The sequence below is a fragment of the Hyla sarda genome, chromosome 7, assembly GCF_029499605.1.
Source record: "Hyla sarda isolate aHylSar1 chromosome 7, aHylSar1.hap1, whole genome shotgun sequence".
NCBI lineage: Eukaryota > Metazoa > Chordata > Amphibia > Anura > Hylidae > Hyla > Hyla sarda.
The window spans coordinates 168,008,590-168,027,262 of NC_079195.1; positions in this window are offsets into that span (position 1 = coordinate 168,008,590).

An 18,673-nucleotide genomic window follows, 5' to 3' on the forward strand; every position below is an offset into this window, starting at 1 on the left:
ATACTCCAGAGGAAATTATTTTCTTTTTGGAACACAGAGCTCTCGGCTGATATCACGAGCACAGTGCTCTCTGCTGACATCTCTGTCCATTTTAGGAACTGTCCAGAGCAGCATATGTTTGCTATGGGGATTTTCTCCTACTCTGGACAGTTCTTAAAATGGACAGAGCTGTCAGCAGAGAGCACTGTGCTCGTGATGTCAGCAGAGAGCTCTGTGTTCCAAAAAGAAAATAATTTCCTCTGTAGTATTCAGCAGCTAATAAGTACTGGAAGGGGTAAGATTTTTTAAAAGAAGTAATTTACAAATCTGTTTAACTTTCTGGCACTAGAAGGAAAAAAAAAGTTTTCCACCGGAGTACCCCTTTAAGTCTGTTGGCATAATGTGTTTAATGGAAGGAGACCTGTTAATTCTTTAGTCTTTTAGAAAATTCTTGCCTTCAGTTCTATACATTAAATTCAGAACTGGAGCATCTCTTTAGAACTTCTCTAGACTGTATGAAGAAATAGCCAATTGGGTGTCACAATTCCTCTTGTCAACAGGGGGCATCCATACATACTATGACATTATCAGCACTATAAGGGAAAAATCCTGGTAATGTCCTGTTGTCAATACCTTAATACATTTCCATGATAAATAATAGGAAAAGCCCAATGCAAAATTTTAAAATAAAAAATAATAATAGATTCCTCAGAATTGTTATTTTAGGACAATTACGAGAGAGCTGACAAGTTCTCTTTAAAGTAGACATGTTATTAGAATTAAGTTTAATGTCGGTGGCATCCATTGCACTGATCATTAAAAAAAGGAAAAGTAATAAGGATCATAGACTTTGTACCTGTTCGCACTAATCTGATGTCAGATGTTGCTCTGCATGTACAAACCTGCACTTAAGTGCCAACACACCAGAGAAGCAATCGATCTGTCTGGTCCATGTTTGCATTCTTCAGTGCATTAGATTTCCCAGATAATGTGAACAAAGACTTCAGGTAGCATGAAGGCAGCTCCCCAATATGCATGTCTGTTCTGCATCTATGTAATCTCTTCTACCTACAGTATATACTTTTTTATACAACATGCATTTATTTTTTATATTAACCTATGCACTTATACTTGTACACAGTTTATGGTGTATACCAAATAAAAGGAGCATTTTCTTATCATTGACTGTTATTATCATTTACATTTGATATCATTTATATGATGTTGAGTCAAAAATATGTTGAAATAAAATGTGTAAAATGAATGTTTTATTACAAAATGGATGCCCCTCATATAGTAGGACAAAATAAAGGTTTACGTTTTATTTTAGGGAGAAACAAGTATCACCTATCCACTGCATAATAATAAATTCTTTATATATCGCCAACATATCCTACAGCACTGTGTAGTGCTTGTCATCACTGTCATATTGGTCCTTGTCTCAAATGGCGCTCGATGCCTAAAAGCTAAATTAAGTTTGTTGTCTGAGGACATAAGAGTTTATTACATTTGGCTGCGCATTTAAAAAAAAATAAAAAAAAGTTATACCAACCAATCCCCTGCAGCTGCCGTGCCCACTCATCACTGATACTTTCTGGTTCCTATGACAAGTGGTCACAGCAGGAACTACCGACTCCAGTGTCAGTGCCAGTGCTGGAACAACTTGTTACAGGAACCAGGAAGCAGTAGGAACTGGAAAGTATGTGAAAAGCAGCTGTTGGGGATCAGGGTAAGTGAGTATAACTTTTTTTTTTTTTTTACATGCTCCAAGTGATGTGTATGTAAAAAAATGTATGTCCTCTGACTACCCTTTAAACTTATTGTGTTTGTGAATTGTAGAATAAAAATTGAGTACCTGGAGGAAACCAGGGGAGAACATACAAACTCCATGTAGTTGTTGCCCTTGGCTAGATTTGCCCAGGTTAACCAGGTTCCCATCACTGCAAAGCAACCAATGAGCCACTTTGCTGCCCACTGGATTCTCTATAAATGTTAGCTAATTAAGGGTCTGACACAAATTGCTAAAATTAGGACCCTGGTGCCTGTTCTCCATAAACTGCAGTGAGGAGGCCTTGCGTTCCTGCTGATGTTCCATGTGACCATATGGGAGTTATTGGGAGTGTTCTCCGCTCTTTCTGTAACTACTATAGAGTTTGTAAAAAGAGACCCAAATACAATAAACTCTTCAACACAACAGAAAGAGAGGACAGATGTTCTTATTTCTCAGTCAATGAGGGTCCCAGCAGTTGGAACCCCACTAACTTACATTTATTGTCTGATCCACTGTATAGTTGATAACTGTTTCTCTCTGGCATACCCATTTAGTTAGAATTAGATTGCTTCTTTATGGTATTGTAATGGCTGTGTTTTTGGCTGGATCACGGCCATTACCACACTAAGATATTAGAAAATGTTTCCTTTCTCATCTCTTCTGGAATTTCTTTGGACAATGGCATAGGATTCAAGTAAAGATGTTGTGGTGCTACTTCAACACCTCTGGTAAAGTTCAAAATATACAGTATTATAGTATTTATAGTCAAATTGATGATAAATGATAGGAAGCACTTATCATTGCCGTTATAATGGATAATGCAGATAGCTTAAAGATGCAGTAGCTTTTTTGGTGATATGGTGCTAAAACTGTTATTATTTTAATAAATGCTTTAAGAATTTAAGATGTGTGTTTTGTGTTTACTCGGGTTCCCTTTATTTTGTATGAAATTGTATTTGTAGATCTGAAACCCCCGTTATGAAAAGAGAAGAAAGATATCCTCATAGCATTATATCTACTGTACATGTGACATGTGCAAAGTGTGTTTGCTTCTACCTGAACACACCTGAGTAAGCAACTAGATGCTAGCTACACCAACCAAACAAGACAGAGAGCACAGACTGAGTAGCAAAGCAAATTGCACAAGCACCTGTGCCGAGGGGAATGGTTCCTTAATTAACCTTCAGGAGAAACAAGCCAAACCAACAGCCAGATATAATTAAAATCCAGCATAAATCCATTCCCCTGGCAAAAATAAATAAAAAAAAGAAATGCAATAAATGTAACAGGCAGGTTTTTAGGATGTAAGGAAAGAGCATGGCTGTATAGGGCGTTTGCGACTATGAATCTGAACATAGAGCTTATTAGTTAAATGACCCCTCCAGCACCAATATATCAACTCTAGAGCCCAGCAAAGTTCAGCCCCTCCATCAGTTGGACACACTTTCTTGTGGGCTGGTAACCTACCCTAAGCCCCCCCTCCCCCCCCCCCCCATTTCCGATCAACAGGAGAGTGACTAAAAGTGCTAAACTGTGGTGGGCTTTAGCAGCTGGGGGAACACCCAAAGAATACTAAATCCTTGTTTGCATATGTTTTTAACCAATGGAGATGTATGTAAGGATTCAGGGTCAAAAGCCCTATACAGCAATGCCCTTACTTAATACCCTAAAGACCTGCTGACAGATCCACTTTAAGAGCCGTTAATGTTAAAGAAACATAAATTTTTACATACATCACAAAAATACATTTTAAAAATTCTTTCAAGAGGAACACGCCACACCATGTATGTTTTCCCCTGGGTTCCCTCCAGTATCTTTGTGGTGTATGTAAATCTTTATTAGCCTTAACAGCTCTTAAAGTGGACCTGTCAGCAGGTTTTTAGGGTATAAAGTAAGGGCATGGCTGTTTAGGGCTCTTGATCCTGAATCATACATTTCCAGTGGTTATAAACATATGCAAACAAGGATTTTGTGTCCCCTGGGTGTTCTCCCCAGCTGCTAAAGCCCCGCACAGTTCAACGCTTTCACCATTTAGTCACTCCCCTGTTGATTAGCAGGGGTTAGAGGAGGTGACCAGCACACAAGAAAGTGTCCAACTACCCCCCCCCCCTCCCCAGACACACACCTTTGGACTCTGTTTTGTTTTGTAACAACATGGAATCACTATTTAGCACTTGCTAACCCCTTCCTGACCCATGAGGTACCATTACAAAATGTATCACAGAGCAAGCATGCTGCCTTTTGAACATTTATTGGACCAGATAAATTATTGCAAATGTGCCTGAATCTTGGAGCAATTTTGGTCCAGCAGACCAAAAATGGACAGGGCTTATCTTATGTGTAAGCAACCACAAAACCTCTCCTCCCCAGCTAACATTCCAAAATACTGGGTGGGGGAGTGACATCACCCTGCTTTGGCAGACATGTCCCAAACCCCACTCCCCACTTTTCACACACATTAACTATGAAAAAATACAGAATCCATTGACTACTTATTTAACAAAGCAGATTCCCCTTATTACTTACAAGTGTATTACCACTTATTCCACATATTATTTATAGCCAAAGTAAGTCTACAACCAACCCTAGCCTCTTCATATCAGGCATACCGAATAACTTACAAGCTTTTACAGACCCTATTTTTACACATAGTAATTTACCCTTTAGTATCAGCATCCACTCCATTAAAAAATACCAACACTAATTCACAGACACACTAATAATAAAAAAAAAAATACTCCTAAAATGACTTACCAGGATGAAATGTATACCAAGATAATCCAGGCACTGAATCTTACTGAATGAATTGTGTAGTGTACCATGTCCAGCCTTTGTGTAATAATGCCCACATCATGATGAAGCAGGCGGGGCATGGCCTGAATTGTATAGCTTACTATGTATAAAGGCCTCATGAACTGGCATGCCTGGACATGTCTGAGAACTTACAAAACCCCACTCACCAACGATATGCAAGTGGAAAATCATTCGGACCAGTAGCACAAAATTTTTAATTTCTTTCTTTAACAGATTAAAAAATAAATAAATGAGGAATATAAAAGTCTAAACTAGATATAATAGAATAAGAAATGTTTTTGTTTTGTACAGTATAAATGTAAATACATTTAAATACAACAAAATATAGGGCATTAATATACAGAGTAATTAGGATTTTCAAAGTTAGCCAAGCAGCTTGTAAAAATAGTAGAGTCTTGTTTTTTTTTATTTTTTTTTAAATGGTGGGGTAGAAGATATATTCTGCGTATTGGGGTTGCGGTCCCTGTGGGGTCATTTAGTCCCATTTTTACTTTTTCTTTATGAGCAGTGTCTTATCACTCAGTTTCCATATAGCTTTACACCACTTCTTTAGTATATTGTTCTGCCTGCCTTTTAGTGGTATTTATCCTTTTAAGATATGTAAAGCTTTTTCCACTATGGCAGTTATTAAATCGCCACTGGTGTGCGATGGAAGATATATTTTCTGACTAAAAAAGAGGTCTTCACCAGGGTTTTAGAGAGAGCCCAATTATGTCTTAATATTTCTGACATCTTGTCAGTACTTTGTGCACCACATAGAGTGTGGAAATGACTGAAAACATTACTTTTTTAAACTATTTTTCTTCTGAATATACACAGCCGGTAAAGGTGGGAGAAGGAAGCCCCATCTTACATGATACAGCTTGAGGGTGGTGGCTCATTAATCTTCTAGCAAATGCCCAAAAGGCTCCTTAGTAGCGTCCTCAAAAGTAAAAAAAAAAAAAAAAAAAAAAAGCGTTTTCCCAGGGTCCCTTTTTCTTGCTAATGTTGGAATTTGCAATTTATCACTGAGCATCCTACACTATACATGCACTAGTTTTCTGTGTACGGCATATTGCTATGGAGCATGCCAATGTATATGTCATATGCTCCTCCATGTGCACACATCTTGTGTAGAGCAGTGCTTTTCAGTATATTTCAGCCTGGGGGTAGGACTGGATAATGGGGCACAGCAGGTATAGACAATGGGGGACATTTATCAATGTTGGTGTAAGGTAGAATATATTTTACCCCTGTTTGCTAGGTGTATTGTTTGCACAGTTGCTCAAAATTTAGCAAAAAGGGCCCAGGGCTTGATCAATTTTGCTCAATTATAGAAACCGGTGGGCTGCAGAGATAGGTGTAAGCTTTGTGCTCTAGCATAGACACTTTTGTACATGTCATATTACATGGTGTAGGTTTGCGCAAAAAAAAAAAAAACACTTCTAAATGTAATTTGCGCAAATAATAAATACAACTCCGCTGTAAAAAGTGGGGTATGGTGCATTAATTAGTAGACAACTTTGAAAGCTGTTCTACCAAAAATGTTAAAAAATTGCAATTGCGCAAAATTTGCAGGGACATTTAAAACATTGAAGTGGTGTAAAGCCAATGATAAATGCCCCTCTATAAGTAAGTACCCTAAATTAGGGGTTAAAGTAATTATATTGAGTATGTTCAAACATATTTTGCTGTGTATTTTGCTGCAGATTTTTCTGCTACTGATTTTCCTACCCATTGGCTCTCATTTACTATTGCAAACCGGACATGTTTTGTCGGATTGTGCACTAGATTCTGTCAAAACCCGAAAAGGGGGCGTGGTCACTGGAAAAAGGGGGTGTGGTCTCTTCCCGACATTTTCACAAAAACCCAACATATTTACTAAGGTTTCCACATAAAATGTGGTGGATTTAAGCTGAGGAAAACCCTAGAGATCAGAGCATGGGTATAAAAAAAGCAAAATGTAGGGAAAGTGGAAAATGTAGGGAAACCTTAGTAAATACCGTGGAAAATAAATTGTAAGGAATTAAAACCCACAAAGAAATCTACACAACAGTCTTAGTAAATGAGGGCCATTGACTTTAAAGGGGTATTCCAGGAAAAAACTTTTTTATATATATCAACTGGCTCCAGAAAGTTAAACAGATTTGTAAATTACTTCTATTAAAAAATCTTAATCCTTTCAGTACATATGAGCTTCTGAAATCAAGGTTGTTCTTTTCTTTCTAAATCCTCTCTGATGACACCTGTCTCGGGAAACGCCCAGTTTAGAAGCAAATCCCCATAGCAAACCTCTTCTAAACTGGGCGTTTCCCGAGACAGGTGTCATCAGAGAGGATTTAGACAGAAAAGAACAACCTTCATTTCAGAAGCTCATAAGTACTGAAAGGATTACGATTTTTTAATAGAAGTAATTTACAAATCTGTTTAACTTTCTGGAGCCAGTTGATATATATAAAAAAGTTTTTTCCTGGAATACCCCTTTAATAGGTAGGAAAATAAGCAGTAGAGAATCTGCAGAAAGCCATGCATGTGTAAACATATTCATGAAGTGGCTATCCCATTTACAACAAAATAATGGCAGTCGAACAGTGTAAAAAATATAAAGAAATTAAGTAATCTGACCATAACAATACAATTCTAGTAATTCTGTGTTTCCCACAGAATCTTATTCCCAGAAGAGCAAGACTACAGCATCTGCAGTGTCAGCAGAACTTTCAATGACTTCATGCAGAACAGAGAAATGGAGTGTAAGGTAGTCCTCTTGCTTTCTTTTATTTAATCACTCCTCATTGTATTAGTGACAAGTGGTTTAATAAAACAGAATGGAGTTTCTTTTCATTGGCTGTATTCCTAGGCAATTTTATTACCTGGCGCTATGAATCTGATTGACATAGCGCTATATAACCTGTCTGCAATAGAAAATATAAGCCAACAAGAGGAAAATTTGTATCAGAGGAAAAAATAGTCCACAAAAAGAATCTGAGAATGTAAAAATTACTGAAAAATGTAAATCATTTATGTTGGCCTCATTGTTATATTAGATACAGATATAGATATTAGCAGCTTTGGGTTCTACAGAACTGGACCTAAAAGAATCCTACCATAAGCTAAATCGTGTCCAGCAGAGCCCTCAGACATTCAGGCATTTAGTCCATAATCTATTCTAGACACTAAAAATCTGTATTATGCCCATTGAAAAGAATAATATCTGATTAAACAATAACATACACCGTACTTAATAAAGTTGACAGTAGCTCCAAATATTTTTACTTGTTCTAATAACTATTCTGTATGTTTTTATTATTATGACAGTTTAAAGCCTTGTATAAACAAAAAAAGTGCTGACACATTGGAAGTTCTTGGCCAGATTTTGATTCATTTCATGAGTTTTTATTTAATATTGTAGAAGGGCCACTGTAGTTCCATAATTATTTATTTATCCAGGGCTGGTGCAAGGATTTTTGCCTCCCTAGGCAAAATCTAATTTTGCCGCTCCTGGCTCTGCCCATTTTGACTGCCCCTTTTTCACCACTCTACCTTTTTAATGATTATTGCTCTAAGCTACCAAGACATGCAATAGAGGAAAGTATCCAGCGCCAGGAAGGCAAGTAAAATTTGCCTCTTATTGTGGCATCAGTAAAAATAGGATACACAGGAATGTAGTAGCCTACGCGTTTCGGGCACAGCCAGAAATCCGTAGGCTACTACGTTCCTGTGTATCCAATTTTTACTGATGCCACAATAAAAGACGAATTTTACTTGCCTTCTTGGTTAATGGATAATTTCCTCTATTGCTGTTCGTTTGTGGAAGGGCACGCCACCCTCCAGTCCTAGCATGGGAACAAGGGGCGAGGATCTAAGCGGAACTACATCATATCAGTGACTACCAAGACATGCAGGGATATGTAATTCTGCACTGGACTCAATCTAGTAAGCTCTCCATTTATAGAAAAACTACACATTCCAGCATGCTTTGACAGTTAGAGGTTGTCTGTTGCTGTCAGGGCATGCTGGGATTTGAAGTTTTGCAACAATCACAGAGCCCCAGGCTGGAGATCTATATTGAAAACACCCTCCCAATGGATAAATGAAAAAGGAGACAAAGGTGAGCCCCTGCACAGTTTTACATTATCGAATTCACATATCTTCTAAGGCTGGGTAGACATATATCAGGCGTTTGGGATAGTTTCCCTCAGGCCAGCACCGGAGGGAAACTGATGCTAGAACTGATCCCATTCATTTGAATAGGATAGTTCACATTTATCCAGCGTCTAAATTTTGACGCCACATGCCAGAGGGCACCGGACAGGGCAACGCAGCTTGCTGCCCAGAAACAATGGATGTCGGATGCCATACAACTGATGACAAGTTGTCATCAGTCATGGCATCAGCTGAGTCGGATCTAGGCTGAGTTCACCTAGGTCGGATGCCGGACATATGTGAACCCAGTCTTACAGTGAGTCACCCAGGATGAGCAACCCATGGCATGCCAACTCCTCCTGCTGACGATAATGAATACACTCCATGGGTCATGTGCAGTGTGTCTGGCTCACAGAGTATAAGGGGGTGTTCACACAAGTACACAAACGTATTACGTTTCAAACTCACAGTGTGTTTCTTACTACAAGTTTGAAACAAAATTTGCTCACATGAATGAGCCCTTCTGTAGTAAGTAGTGTTGTATAGCACTGCTGTACTCCAATAATGGGAGCCCCTGATCTGTACTAGCTGTGTCCGCAATTATTTTGGTACTTTTTGGCTGAGCAGGAGGGCATGCTGTGAGTTGTAGTTTTGCAACAGCTGGAGGAACCCTGGTTGAGAAACACTGCCCTATGCTATAATTCTCTTATTTTTCTGTATACACGGCTGTAAGAGGGCTCATTTTTGCAGGATTTTTAGATCACTTTTTATAATTTTATTTCTGTTATATGAAGTGACCAATAATGCATAACACTGAACAATCCTGTGCCATAGAACAGCATTAATCAGTGTTATTGGCGCTTAGCTACCATCATTTGGGTAAGAAGCATGCCCAGCTGGAGCAGGACTAGGGCATACATGTACACTGGATATCCTTAAGTAGTTAAGTAGCAAAGCTGTATACATGGGGTGCATGCAGCTAGCTGCGTGTGGTCCCAGGTGTGGTGGCATATGTGCAATTATGTGTGACTTGCAGAAGTTGCACATAATACATCCTGGTGTGAGAAATATGCAAAGAAAAACATGCCCACTCTTTACCCACACAACACCTACTGCAGGTGGTCATCTGCGCCATCAATAACACTATATAACAGTGGTTCTTAACCCGGGTTCGGTGAGTCAGTCTCGGGGGTTCGGCGGGGGAGGCCCGCCGGGTGTTTTTGCCTCGGCACACCTTGGAACACAGGGACGCCTCTGATAAGTCCCTGCGGTGATGCGTTTACTTTAAAAACGCGGGAACCGTTGGGAGCTAGCGCACGCAGGGACGTCACTCACGTCCCATGCGTGCACTCATGGCAACGGAGCGTGGAGGAGCAGAGAAGAAGCAAGAAGGACGCGCTCTGGCAGTTGGTAAGTGTTTACCAGCGGCGCGTCAGCTTCAGTGTTCCGACCAGTGATCCTCCGGTCCTGCTATGGCCGGACCCGAGGAGTGGTGGTCGGAACACTGAAGTGGGGCAGTACACAGGCATACAGCCTGCAGCCATACTATATAGCTGGAGGCGGTATGTTTGTGGGGGAACATACTGCACCTAATGTGTGGGGAACTATACTGCCAACGTAATGTGGGGGACTATGCTGCCAGACTAATGTGGGGGAACACAATGCCAGCCTAATGTGGGGGACTATATTGCACCTAATGTGGGGGAACATACTGCCGGCCTAATGTGGGGGGACTATATTGCACCTAATGTGGGGGAACATACTGCGAACTTAATGTGGGGGACTATTTTGCACCTAATGTGGAGGAACATACTGCCAGCCTAATGGTGCGGACTATATTGCATCTAATGTGGGGGAACATACTGCCAGCCTAATGTGGGGGACTATATTGCACCTAATGTGGGGGGACTATACTGCCGGCCTAATGTGGGGGAACCAACTGCTGGCCTAATGTGGGGGACTATATTGCACCTAATGTGGGGGAACATACTGCCAGCTTAATGTGGAGGACTATATTGCACCTAATGTGGGGGACTATACTGCACCTAATGTGGGGGAACATACTGCCAGCCTAATATGGTGGACTATATTGCACCTAATGTGGGAGGACTATACTGCCGGCCTAATGTGGGGGACTATATTGCACCTAATGTTGGGGAACATTCTGCCAGCCTAATGTGGGGGACTATATTGCACCTAATGAGGGGGAACATACCGCCAGCTTGATGTGGGGGACTATATTGCACCTAATGTGGGGGAACATACTGCCAGCCTAAAGTGGGGGACTATATTGTACCTAATGTGGGGGAACTATACTGCATCTAATGTGGGGGGAACATATTGTCAGCCTAATGTGGGGTACTATATTGCATCTAATGTGGGGGACTATACTGCCAGCCTAATGTGGGGACTATATTGCACCTAATGTGGGGTAACATACTGCCAGCCTAATGTGGCAGACTATATTGCACCTAATATTGGGGAACATACTGCCAGCCTAATGTGGGGGACTATATTGCACCTAATGTGGGGGAACATACTGCCAGCTTAATGTGGGGGACTATATTGCACCTAATGTGGGGGAACATACTGCCAGCCTAATGTGGGGGAACACTGCCTGTCTAATGTGGGGGAACTCTGTCTGCCTAATGTGGGGGAACACTGTCTGCTTAATGTGGGGGAACGCTGTCAGCCTAATGTGGGGGAACACTGTCTGCCTAATGTGGGGGGAACACTGCCTGCCTAATGTGGGGGAACACTGCCAACCTAATGTGGGGGAACACTGCCAATCTAATGTGGGGGAACACTGCCTGCCTAATGTGGGGGAAGACTGCCTGACTAATGTGGGGGAACACTGCCTGCCTAATGTGGGGGAACACTGTCTGCCTAATGTGGGGAACACTGGCTGCCTAATGTCGGGGGAACACTGCCTGCCTAATGTGGGGGAACACTGCCTGCCTAATGTGGGGGAACACTGCCTGCCTAATGTGGGGGAACTCTGTCTGCCTAATGTGGGGGAACACTGTCTGCCTAAGTTGGGGAACTCTGTCTGCCTAATGTGGGGGAACACTGTCTGCCTAATGTGGGGGGAACACTGCCTGCCTAATGTTGGGGAACACTGCCAACCTAATGTGGGGGAACACTGCCAACCTAATGTGGGGGAACACTGCCAATCTAATGTGGGGAAAACTGCCTGCCTAATGTGGGGGAACACTGCCTGACTAATGTGGAGGAACTCTGTCTGCCTAATGTGGGGAACACTGGCTGCCTAATGTGGGGGGAACACTGCCTGCCTAATGTGGGGGAACACTGCCTGCCTAATGTGGGGGAACTCTGTCTGTCTAATGTGGGGGAACACTGCCTGCCTAATGTGGGGGGGACACTGCCTGCCTAATGTGGGGGAACACTGTCATTGTTGCGAAAATGACATGAGAGTGGCACTTTCCAAGGTAAAGCCACGCATTTCTGAACTAGTCTCTGAAAGACAACAGCAGAAGTCACACTGATTTGCAGTAAATATTTATTATGTTTTTGTGTGAACATCATGTTTTCATGGTTTTGTTCTTTGTTCTTAATGGTTTTGTTCATTTTGTGCACCTATGTATAAATATATACTTAAATATATACCTCCTATGTTTTGAATTTGAAAAAAATTATATTTTATTTTTCCAATTAAGAGGGGTTTGGTGAATGCGCATATGAAACGGGTGGGGTTCAGTACCTCCAACGAGGTTAAGAACCACTGCTACATAACATGCGACCATGCAAGTGTGCAATTACAGTGCCTATTGTGTCCTCAATATATTACATGGCCCCCTATATATTCCATAATACGAGAACAACTGAACCCACATTTTCCAGAATAAGAGGCCCCTCAGCCCCCCACTACATATTTCCAACTTTAAATTACTTGTTACCTGAACTAGCGTGGTGCGATGTATAGATGATTTGTCTCCCGGCCTAGGTGTACTCAACAGTGGGTCTGCTCCAGTCCACTTCTCACCAACATGTGCTTATCAGCAGGTCTGGTGGTCCACTTTTAACCATGTCCCTCAGCAGGTCTGGTCTGGTTTTCACCAGACAGAGGGCGGCGCTCTGCTAGTACATGCAGCAAGCCTGAGGTGCTGTGTTGGTCTGCCACTGCCTGAGCCTGACTGTCTCTAATCTGGAAGACTGGCTTCATCAGTGCCTGGGATGGGGGGTATAGAGCAGACAATATCTAAATCAATGTGGAGGCCACTGGCAGCGCAGGGTCTGCTGGGGCACGGGTCACCAACCCCCTACTACATTTGTGAGACACCATACCAACAACAACTCCCTCCCCCCTCCCGCTAACTGGGCTCTTCCTGACCTGCAGACAGACTGGCTGGTGGGAGCAGGAGATCCTGTGCAGTGCAGCAGAGTGATTGCTAGTGCAGCAGGCTGTCACTGCGTCACTGTCTGCATGGAGCACTATTCTCCATGCACACAGACAGAAGAATCAAAGCGCTCTGTGCAGAAGTTACACAGTGACAGCAAGCTTAGTCACCCAGCCTGGTTGGTGATGTGGAGGACATCCCACTGGACCGGAGTCACTTTCCGCAGATGCCAGTTCACAGGTGCTGCACACGGGGGGTGGGGGAGGGGTGGCGGGTTAAGTGCTGATGTATCAGCGCTTTGCTAATTGTAAGGTTTGATCTCTTAGTGTGATGTCAGTGTGACAGGGGCACCCCCCTCGAAAGTGTGCTATAGGCAATGGCCTACTTCGCCTATAGGAAGAACTGGCCCTGTATTTATCCTACTTATCTATTTATCAGGGCAGAGTTAAAGAGGACCAGTGGTCAGTCCAAAAATTATTTTTTTTTTTTTAACCGTTTGGTTGACTGTCTGCACTTAATGGTCAGATAGGTAGGAACTTTATTTCAAAAAGGGGCATGAATGTTAGGCTAATGGGTGTGAGATAAGGAGCTTCATAATCACACTCCATGAACATAAATAATACCCTCTCAGCCTTCTAATCCCACCCCGAGTCATTGATAGTTCAGCAAAAAGTACATATAGTCAACCAAATAGTAAAACCCCTATATTTTGAGGATTGAGGGGCATAGCAAGAAAGCAAAAATACCTTAGGAATAAGGGCACTAGAGGTTAAAAGTAGAGATGAGTGAGTCAAACTCTTAGAACCTGATCTGGCTAAGAGGTTAGACAAACATTAGAACTTTGCCAGCCTCACTTTGCACACGTCTGATAATTGCACAATAGTATGGGAAAGGATGAGAAACATATAGCATTTTAGTGCCATTTTGGGACAGGATGAAAAGTAGTAACACTGAGATTACGTCAGGGTAGCACAGAAAATTTGGCAGCTAGCAGCAAGACCATATTACTACAAGTTAGCCTACCATTGCTTGCATTATATTGCATGCAGCCCCCAGGCCAATCAGGAGACAGCATGGGGGGGGGGGTCTAGGAGAATACTAAAACCTGTTACTGATCCCAGAAATCTTTAACACTACAATACAAAACAAAACATTTTGAGCAAAGTATTATGCAGTGGGCTGACTTGTATTCTAGTTCACTTGGCCTGTTATGCCATGCTACCTGTACTTTATGTGTTTAACCCCTTAACAACCACGTGTAAATATTTATGCTCGTGGCCAGCTCCTGTAATGTGAAGAACGCTCAGGAGCTGAGCGTGATTCATACCTGGCAGGTCCCGGTTGCTATCAGCAACCAGGACCCACGGCTAATACCGGACATCGCCAATCGGGCTGATGTCCGGTATTAACCCTTTAGACATGCTATCAAAGTTGATTGTGGTATCTAAAACGGGAGAAAACAGTTGCCGGTTAACTAAGTGGGCTGTTTGGGACCGCTGCGGTGAATTTGCGGTTTCCCGAACAGCTGCTTCTAACTTTGCACCACACCGTCCGATCATCATTCTGCTGAGAGGACAGCGGGAGGCTTTTAACCTTGCACCCCACTGTCCGATCGTCGTTCTGCTGCTCCATGCCTGAGATCCAGGCTGGAGCAGCAGAGCACCGATAACACTGATCAGTGCTATGCTATGGCATAGCATTGAACAGTGTATGCAATCCAAGGATTGCATGTAATAGTCCCCTATGGGGACTAAAAAAAAGTGTAAACTATAATAAACATATGTGGTATTGCTGCATGCGTAAATGTCCAAACTATAAAAAATATAATGTTAATTAAACCGCACGGTCAATGGCATACACGTAAAAAAGTTTCAGAGTCCAAAATTGTGTATTTTTGGTAACTTTTTTGTATACACTAAAAAAAATTCTAAAAAGCGATCAAAAAGTCCCATGAAAACATAAATGATACCAATAAAAACTTCAGATCACGGCACAAAAAATTAACCCTCATACATCCCTGTATATGGAAAAATAAAAAGGTATAGGGGTCAGAAGTTGACAATTTTACATATATTAATTTTGGTGCATGTAGTTATAACATTTTTTTAAGTAGTAAAATAAAACCTATATAAATTAGGTATTCTTATAACTGTATGGATCAACAGAATAAAGATATCATGTCATTTTTACCGAAAAGTGCACTGCATAGAATAGGAAGCCCCCAAAAGTTACAAAATGACATTTTTTTTTCCAATTTTGCCCCACAAATATTTTTCCTGGTTTCGCCCTAAATTTTGTGGTGAAATGATTGATGTCTTTACAAAGTACAATTGGTGATGCAAAAAATAAGCTCATATGAGTCTGTAGGTGCAAAATTTAAAGCGTTATGATATTTAGAAGATGATGAGGAAAAAACGAAAGTGCAAAAACGGAAAAACCCTGTGTCCTTAAGGGGTTAACCAATATAGAGCATTTCTAGCTGGGTTTGATAAAAGCATTTCTAGGTGTGAAAGTGAAATTTGACTAATCCTTTTGTGCTACGTTACCTGGATTTTCTGGGTTGTAGAGAAAACAGAGCATTTATAGCTAGGTTTAATTAAAAAAAATCAGCATTTCTGTCCGTGAGTGCTAAATTTGAGACATTTATGTCACATTGCCTGTATTTTCTAGGTTTAACCAAATATAGAGCATTTCTATTTGGGTTTAATAAAAAGCTAAATTTCTATCTGTGATGACATGCATTAGAAAGTGAACAAAGCAGTGCAGAGTAGTAAGACGTAGTATCACATGGCAGAGAAGCTAAACTTCCCAAGGGTCAGTTCTGGGTCCTATTCTTTAAATATATTTATTAATGACCTTGTCGAGGGATTGTATAGTTAAGTATTAATCTTTGTGGATTATACTAAACTTTGTAAAGTGGTTAACACAATAGAGGACAGTGCACTGTTACAAATGGATCTGGATAGTTGGTGATTGACTGGGATTATGTACTAAATGGGGAAATACTGGAGACGACTGACATGGAAAAGGACTTTAGGAGTTTTAGTTGACAATCAATTTTACTGTAGCAACCAACGTCAGGGAGCTGCGGCCAAGGAAAATCATGGGGTGCATCAAAAGGGGCATAAATGCACACAACAGGCCATGACTGTCACCCTCCCCGGAGCGCTCACGGCGTTTCTCTCCCTGCAGCGCCCCGGTCAGACCCGCTGACCGGGAGCGCTGCATTGACATTGCCGACGGGGATGCGATTCGCATAGCGGGACGCGCCCGCTCGCGAATCGCATCCCAAGTCACTTACCCGTCCCGGTCCCCGGCTGTCATGTGCTGGCACGCGCGGCTCCGCTCTCTAGGGCGCCAGCTCTCTTAGATTTAAAGGGCCAGTGCACCAATGATTGGTGCCTGGCCCAATTAGCCTGATTAGCTTCCACCTGCTCCCTGGCTATATCACATCACTTCCCCTGCACTCCCTTGCCGGATCTTGTTGCCTTGTGCCAGTGAAAGCGTTTAGTGTTGTCCAAGCCTGTGTTACCTGATCTCCTGCTATCCATATTGACTACGAACCTTGCCGCCTGCCCCGACCTTCTGCTACGTCTGACCTTGCCTCTGCCTAGTCCTTCTGTCCCACGCCTTCTCAGCAGTCAGCGAGGTTGAGCCGTTGCTAGTGGATACGACCTGGTTGCTACCACCGCAGCAAGACCATCCCGCTTTGCGGCGGGCTCTGGTGAACACCAGTAGCCACTTAGAACCGGTCCACCGGCACGGTCCACGCCAATCCCTCGCTGACACAGAGGATCCACCTCCAGCCTGCCGAATCGTGACAGTAGATCCGGCCATGGATCCCGCTGAGGTGCCGCTGCCAAGTCTCGCTGACCTTACCACGGTGGTCGCTCAGCAATCGCAGCAAATTGCCCAACAAGGACAGCAGCTGTCGCAGTTGACCGCCACGTTACAGAAACTTCTGCCTCTGCTACAGCAGCAACCATCTCCTCCGCCAGCTCCTGCACCTCCGCAGCAGCGAGTAGCCACTCCTAGCCTCCGCTTGTCCCTGCCGGACAAATTTGATGGGGACTCTAGACTCTGCCGTGGATTTTTGTCTCAATGTTCCCTGCATATGGAGATGTTGTCGGACCTGTTTCCTACAGAACGGTCTAAGGTGGCGTTCGTAGTGAGCCTTCTTTCAGGAAAGGCCTTGTCTTAGGCCGCACCGCTCTGGGACCGCAATGATCCTGCCACAGCCACAGTCCAGTCCTTCTTCGCTGAAGTCCGTAGCGTCTTCGAGGAACCAGCCCGAGCTTCTTCTGCCGAGACTGCCCTGCTGAACCTGGTCCAGGGTAATTCTTCAGTAGGCGAGTACGCCATCCAATTTCGTACTCTCGCTTCCGAATTATCTTGGAATAACGAGGCTCTCTGCGCGACCTTTAAAAAAGGCCTATCCAGTAACATCAAGGATGTGCTGGCCGCACGAGAGATTCCTGCCAACCTGCAAGAACTTATCCATTTGGCCACCCGCATTGACATGCGTTTTTCTGAGAGACACCAGGAGCTCCGCCAGGAAAAAGACTTAGATCTCTGGGCACCTCTCCCACAGTATCCTTTGCAGTCTACGCCTGTGCCTCCCACCGAGGAGGCCATGCAAGTGGATCGATCTCGCCTGACCCAGGAAGAGAGGAATCGTCGTAGGGAAGAAAATCTTTGTCTGTACTGTGCCAGTACCGAACATTTCTTGGTGGATTGCCCTATTCGTCCTCCACGTCTAGGAAACGCACGCACCCACCCAGCTCACGTGGGTGTGGCGTCTCTTGGTTCGAAGTCTGCTTCTCCACGTCTCACGGTGCCCGTGCGGATTTCTCTTTCTGCCAACTCCTCCCTCTCAGCCGTGGCCTGCTTGGACTCTGGTGCCTCTGGGAATTTTATTCTGGAGTCTTTGGTGAATAAGTTCTGCATCCCGGTGACCCGTCTCGTCAAGCCGCTCTACATTTCCGCGGTCAACGGAGTTAGATTGGATTGCACCATGCGTTACCGCACAAAACCCCTCTTAATGTGCATTGGACCCCATCACGAAAAGATAGAATTTTTCGTCCTTCCCAACTGCACCTCTGAAGTCCTCCTCGGAGCCATGGCTCCAGCTTCATTCTCCCACCCTTGACTGGACCACCGGGGAGATCAAGAACTGGGACTCTTCTTGCCACAAGAAATGCCTCTCCCCCCCTCCCAGTCCCGTCAGGCAAGCCTCAGTGCCTTCTCCTACATCTGGTGTCCCCAAGGCTTATCAGGACTGTGACTTGCCTCCTCGTGGCCCCCGTCCTGGTGACACCCTGCCCCGTGCCAAGCTTCACCGTCTGCCCTCCCTTCCCATTCCCACTCCTGCTGTACTGCCGGCCTTTGAGGATACCCTACAGTCACTCCCGGTGTCCTCGTCCCGTGTGAAGCAGTTGCCGGACAAAGAAAGAGGGAGACCTAAGGGGGGGGGTACTGTTACGCCGAGCGCTCCGGGTCCCCGCTCCTCCCCGGAGCGCTCACGGCGTTTCTCTCCCTGCAGCGCCCCGGTCAGACCCGCTGACCGGGAGCGCTGCATTGACATTGCCGGCGGGGATGCGATTCGCATAGAGGGACGCGCCCGCTCGCG